This window comes from Rhinolophus sinicus, chromosome 2 (assembly GCF_057876585.1).
Source record: "Rhinolophus sinicus isolate RSI-liver-muscle chromosome 2, RSI-T2T, whole genome shotgun sequence".
NCBI classification, from domain to species: Eukaryota; Metazoa; Chordata; class Mammalia; order Chiroptera; family Rhinolophidae; genus Rhinolophus; species Rhinolophus sinicus.
This window is the reverse complement of record NC_142502.1, coordinates 105,950,652-105,957,741: the sequence shown is the minus strand read 5'-3', so window position 1 is coordinate 105,957,741 and position 7,090 is coordinate 105,950,652.

Below are 7,090 nucleotides of genomic sequence, written 5' to 3'. Positions count from 1 at the left end.
GCTTTGGGTAATATGGCCATTTTAACTATGTTGATTCTTCCAATCCATGAGCACGGAATGTCTTTCCACTTCTTTGTGTCTTCTTCAATTTCTTTCAAAAATGTCTTATAATTTTCAGCATATAGGTCTTTCACATCCTTGGTTAAGTTTATTCCTAGGTATTTTATTCTTTTTGCTGCAATTGCAAAAGGAATTGTTTTTTGTATTTCTTTTTCTGAGATTTCATTGTTAGTATATAGGAAGGCAATGGACTTTTGTAAGTTGACGTTGTAGCCGGCAACTTTACTGTATTCGTTGATTGTTTCTAATAGCTTTTTGGTGGAGTCTTTAGGGTTTTCTATATATAGCATCATGTCATCTGCAAAGAGTGATAATTTAACTTCTTCATTCCCAATTTGGATGCCTTTTATTTCTTTCTCTTGCCTGATTGCTCTGGCAAGGACTTCCAACACTATGTTGAAAAGCAGAGGTGATAGGGGACATCCCTGTTGTGTTCCTGAACGTAGAGCAAAGGGCTTCAGTTTTTCTCCATTAATTATGAGATTAGCAGAGGGCTTGTCATATATGGCCTTTATTATGTTAAGGTATTTTCCTTCTATACCCATTTTATTAAGTGTTTTAATCATAAATGGATGTTGTATCTTGTCAAATGCTTTTTCTGCATCAATTGATATAATCATATGATTTTTGTCCTTTATTTTGTTTATGTGATGTATCACATTGATGGATTTGCGTATGTTGAACCATCCTTGTGCCCTGGGGATGAACCCCACTTGGTCGTGATGAATAATCTTTTTAATGCATTGTTGTATTCGATTTGCTATAATTTTATTTAGGATTTTTGCATCGGTATTCATCAGAGATATTGGTCTGTAGTTTTCTTTTTTTGTGCTGTCCTTACCAGGTTTTGGTATCAGGGTAATGTTGGCCTCATAAAATGAGTTGGGGAGTACTGTTTCTTCTTCAATTTTTTGGAAGAGTTTGTGCAGAATTGGTATTAGATCCTCTTTGAAGGTTTGGTAGAATTCACTAGTGAAGCCATCTGGTCCCGGACTTTTGCTTTTGGGAAGGTTTTGGATGACTGATTCAATTTCGTTACTGGTGATCGGTCTGTTTAGATTTTCCAGTTCTTCATGGTTCAGCCTTGGAAGGCTATATGTTTCTAAGAACTTATCCATTTCTTCTAGGTTGTTGAATTTGGTGGCATATAGTCCTTCATAGTATTCTTGGATGATCCTTTGTATTTCTGTGGTGTCCGTGATAACTTCCCCTTTTACGTTTCTGATTTTGTTAATCAGTGTCTTCTCCCTTTTTATCTTAGTAAGTCTAGCCAAGGGTTTGTCAATTTTGTTTATCTTCTCAAAGAACCAGCTCTTTGTCACATTAATTTTTTCTATTGTCTTTTTGTTCTCTATTTCATTTAGTTCTGCTCTAATTTTTATTATTTCCTTTCTTCTGCTGACCTTGGGTTTTACTTGTTCTTCTTTTTCTAGTTCTTTAAGGTGTAACATGAGGTTATTTATTTGGGAGTTTTCTTGTTTCTTGAGATAGGCCTGTAATGAGATAAATTTCCCTCTTAAAACTGCTTTCGCTGCATCCCAAAAATTTTGGTAGGATGTATTTTCATTGTCATTTGTTTCTATGTATCTTTTGATCTCTCCTCTAATTTCTTCTTTGACCCAGTCCTTCTTTAAAAGTATGTTGTTTAATCTCCATGTATTTGTGTTTTTTCCCGCTTTCTTTTTATAGTTGATATCCAATTTCAAAGCCTTGTGATCAGAGAATATGCTTGGTATGATTTCAATCTTCTTAAATTTGTTGAGACTGATTTTATGTCCCAATATATGGTCTATCCTTGAGAATGTTCCATGTACACTAGAAAAGAATGTGTAGTCTGATGTTTTAGGATGAAGTGCTCTATAAATGTCAATTATGTCCATTTCATCTAATGTGTCATTTAGGGCTACTATTTCGTTATTTATTTTCTGTTTGGATGATCTATCCATAGCTGTTAATGATGTATTTAAGTCGCCTAGTATAATTGTGTTTTGGTCAATTTCTCCCTTTAGTTCTGTTAGTAGTTGCTTGGTGTATTTCGGTGCTCCCTGATTGGGGGCGTAAATATTGATGACTGTTATGTCTTCTTGTTGTACAGTCCCCTTCACCATTATGAAATGTCCATCTTTGTCTCTTGTTATCTTTTTCACCTTGAAGTCTGTTTCATCTGATATCATTATGGCTACACCTGATTTTCTCTGGGTACCATTTGCTTGGAGTGTCAATTTCCACCCTTTCACTTTGAGTCTATGCTTGTCCTTGTAGCTGAGATGTGTCTCCTGGAGACAGCATATGGTTGGGTTTAGTTTTTTGATCCAATCTGCTACTCTGTGCCTTTTTATTGGTGAGTTCAATCCATTTACATTTAGGGTGATTATTGATATGTGAGGATTTCCTGTCATTCTATAGTTTTCTGGTAAGGCTGTGTCTCCATTGTTTCTTTGCCTTTTTGTTGTTGTCTATTATTTCTGTGTGGTGGTATTCTATGATGTTTCCCTCTGTTTCTTCTTTTATTTCAGTATATATTTCAGTTCTGGATTTATTTTGAGTGGTTACCCTTAAGTTTATGTAAAAGAAAGTTTGATATTTAGAGTATTCCATTTTCTTCAGCACGCTTACTTTCTCCATTCCCATATTCCGGTTCAGGCCTTTACTCTCCCCCTTTTTGAGTTGTGGTTGCCACAAATTGTCCCTGTTGATGGTGGTCGAATAGCCTCCTTTAGTATTTCTTGTAGTGCAGGTCGTGTATTAGAAAATTCCCTCAGCTTCTGTATGTCTGGAAAGGTCTTTATTCCTCCTTCATATCTAAAGGATATCTTTGCTGGATATATTATTCTTGGCTCATGATTTCTCTCTTTCAATAGTTTGAATATTTGATTCCACTCCCTCCTGGCTTGTAGAGTTTCTGCTGAAAAATCTGATGATAATCTAATGGGCTTTCCTTTGTAAGTTACTGTCTTCTTTTCCCTGGCTGCCTTGAGGATTCTTTCTTTGTCGTTGATTTTAGACAGCTTCAATACAATGTGCCTTGGAGAAGGCCTGTTGGGATTGAGGTAACTAGGTGTTCTATTTGCTTCTTGGATTCGAGGGTCCAGTTCTGTCCACAAATTTGGGAAGTTCTCATCGACAATTTGTTTGAATATATTCTCTGTTCCCTTCTCTCTTTCTTCTCCTGCTGGTATGCCCATTATTCTTATATTGCTCTTTCTGATGGAGTCAGAAAGTTCTTGTAGAGTTCTTTCATTTCTTTTAAGTCTCAAGTCTCTTTCTTCTTCTATCTGTGTCATTTCCAGGTTTCTATCTTCGATGTCACTGATTCTTTCCTCCATCTGGTCAACTCGACTACCTAAGCTGGTTATTTCATTCTTAATTTCTTCTATTGAGTTCTTAATCTCCAGAAATTCTCTTTGGTTCTTTTTTAAAATTTCAATCTCTTTCGTAAAATGTTCATGCTGTTCTTTGATTGAGTTCCTGAGTTCATTTAACTGCCTATCTGTGTTTTCTTGTACCTCGTTGAGTTTTTTCAGAACTGCAATCTTGAATTCTCTGTCACTTAAGTCACATATTTCTGTATCTTTAAGTGCCTTCTCTGGAGATTTTTCACTTTCTTTCTGAGCTATCTTGTTGCCTTGGTTATTCATGGCGATTACTGGTTTACTATTTCTCTTCCTAGACATCTACAGGAGTGACTTCTGCAACAGGTTGATAGGAAGAGGTCTTTCTTTTGTTTTCCAGTACTTGTTGGTAGAATGTCTTATTATTTCTCCAACTGCAATTTATTTTTCTTCTCCCACACGGTAGTGCTGTTTTCTCTGCACTATTCCTGCTTCTTACACAATGGGGGGATTCCCTGGGAGACGAGCTTCTCCTCTGTTAATAGTTCGTCTAGGTCACAGGGCGCAGTGTCCCGGTGGGTATGCGGAGAGCTTTTGATGTTCCAAAGCTCTTCCAGCTCCTGATTCAGAGCCCCTATGTTTCAGCAGTTCTGTTTACTCCTGCAGGGATCCGCCCAGATAGGTGGGGTCAGGGGCGGGGTAAGTTGTGAGAGGTGGCCCAGAGCAATGGCGGCGACCACCACCACAGCCAGTCCTGCTTCCACGGCCCCCTACCCCCGGCCGGAACCAGCTGGGCCGCGAACCTGTGTCTGAGGCCCACAGTTCTCAAAACAGCAAATTTTCTGTTGCTTTGATCTGACACCGCCACTGTTTCGCCTCTAGCGCAGGGCAGGTGGGGGCGGGGCGAGCTCTGGGAGGGGTGGGAGGGGGCGGCTAGTCTCAGTGCCTAAGGCTCCGTTCTCTGCTCGGCAGTGCGGGCTTAAACCACCGTTTTCAGCCTTCTTCCGTCAGTCTTTTCTCCGAGGTCTCCGCCGTGAGCGTTGGGCTCAGCCGTGCTATATGCTGTCCCCTCAGCCCTGTGGAGCCCTGGCGGAGCCCTAGCAGTCAGATCTCCCGCAGCTGCAGTGGTTCCGGGAAGCAGCGAGCTCGGGGCACTGAGCGAGGTCTGCGTCCTGTGCCCACGCGGCTCCGTCTCCGCGCTCTTCTCCCTTCCCTCCTCCCTCCACTCGCGCGAATCTCCCACCTGTAGGTGATTTCAGTCGGTAGTGGGCCTCTTCGTCTTGCCTGTCTGCTGTGCAGGGAGTCCTTTGTGGAGTTTTGTTGTTCTATTCTTTGTAAATTCCAGGGGAGCTTTACAGAGGCTCACCTCACTCCGCCATTTTTCCGGAAGTTCTTTTATTTTTTAAAGTGCATTTTCATGCTCATTTTAAGTGGCTGGCTCTATATTTTCTAATACTCCTTCTTTTAGGACACATGTGTGCCTGTTTGTTGTTGTTTTTTTGAGGTGGTGGTGCTCTTTACAGGGAGGGAGTTATTATTGTGGCCTGTGAGTGTCCATCTGTGTCAGTATCGTGAATATAAAGAGAGGAAAGGTCCAGAGGCCTAGGACAGCATGAAACCACAGTTACTACCCTTTTGGTGTCACCTCACCAAGTGACACTGCAGGTCAAGGCTTCAGACCTCTATCTTCTGGGAAGAAACTGAAAAATGTTAAGCTAAAATCATTCATCCTTTGTATCTGTAGATAGTTTGAAATTTACACATTAATACTCATATGTGAAAAAAAGTAACTTTTAAAAAATACATAACTGGTCTCATTACACTCTGGAGCAAAAATTCCAAATGGTGGTAGGAAAACCCCTAAATTTGCCATTTAAAAGTACAGATGTACCTCTTCCTGTTTAAAGGAAATATTATTTTTTAAAAAACTCATCTCTTTGGGAAAGGCCAGGTTCCTGTTTCTGAACATCTATGCCAGCACTTGTTTTCTGCTTTTTGGTAAGAGTCATCCAAATGGGCGTGAAGTGGTAACTCATTGTGGTTTGGACAAGCCTTGCCCTAGTGATTAGTGATGCTGAGCATCTTTTCATGTCCTTATTGAATATTTGTATAACTACTTTGGAGAAATGATTATTCAAGTTCTTAGCCCATTTTTCAATTGAATTGTTTTTGTTGTTGTTATTGTTGTTGAGTTGTAGTTCACTATATGAGGTCAGGCAATTAAGTTCGCAAACTCATCCGAGAAAAAGTGCGACACACCTCATTGCTGAGTATCGCTATGGTCACCTTCGAAGTACTCCCCTTGGGAAACTATGCACTGAAGCCAGCACCTAGTCCACCCTTCAAAGCAATGTTGGAACTCTTTTTCTGGAATGGCCATCAGAGCATCATCATATTATCCTTGATGTCCTTAATGTCATCAATATGTCTTTCTTTCAATATTTCTTTTATCTTCAGGTAAAGAAAGACGTCATTGAGGGCCAGTTCAGGTGAGTAGGGAGGGTGTTCCAATACAGTTATTTGTTTACTGGCTAAAAACTCCCTCACAGACAGTGCTATGTGAGCTGGTGCAGTGTCGTGATGCAAGAGCCATGAATTGTTGGCGAAAAGTTCATGTCGTCTCACTTTTTCACACAGCCGTTTCAGCACTTCCAATTAGTAAACTTGGCTACTGTTTGTCCAGTTGGTACAAATGAATAATGCCTCTGATATCAAAAAAAGATTAGCAACATTGTTGCAAGAAGTTTGTAAATTTAATTCTCAAAACTCGTATATTCTGAATTTTAATCCTTTCTCAGATATATGATTTTAAAATATTTTCTCTTATTTGGTGAGTTGACTTTTTACTCTGTTGATAGTATTCTTTGATATACAAAAGTTTTTAATTTTGATGAAGTCTGATTCATCCGTTTCTTCTTTTGTTTACCTGTGTATTGATGTTATATCCAAAAAAATCATTTCAAATCCATTATCTTGAAGTTTTTTTCCTGTTTTCTCCTAAGAATTCTATAGTTTTTATTCTTACATTTAAATTTTTGAGTTAATTTTTGTGTTAGGTAAGGACCCAACTTCATTTTTTTGAATCTGGATATCTAGTTTTCTCAGCATAATTTATTGAGAAATTGTCCTTTCCCCCATTGAATAGTCTTGACATTCTTGTTGAAAATTATTTGACTACATAGTCAAGAGCTTATTTTGGGGCACTCTGCTTTACTCCATTGGTCTGTGTATCTGTCCTTATGCCAGTACCACGCTGTTTCAATTACTGTAGCTTTGTAGTAAATGTTCAAATGAGAAAGCCTTTTTTCTTTTTCAAGATTGTTTTAGCAATTTGAGGTCCTTTGAGATTCCATATGAATTTTAGGATGGATATTTTTATTTCTGAAGAAAACATCATTAGGATTTTGATAGGGATTGCACTGAATTTGTAGATTGCTTTGGGTAGTATTGACATTTTAATAATATTGTCTTCCAAACCATGAACATGGAATGTCTGTATTTATTTATGTCTTCTTTAATTTCTCTCACAATGTTTTGTAGTTTTCAGTGCACACAGCATTCACCTCCTTGGTTAATTCCTAAGAATTTGTTTTATGCTATTATATATGAAACTGGGTTTTTAATTTTTTTGTATTGTTTACTGTTAGTGTATAGAAACACAACTGATTCTGTGTATTAAATGTGTATCTTGCTACTTT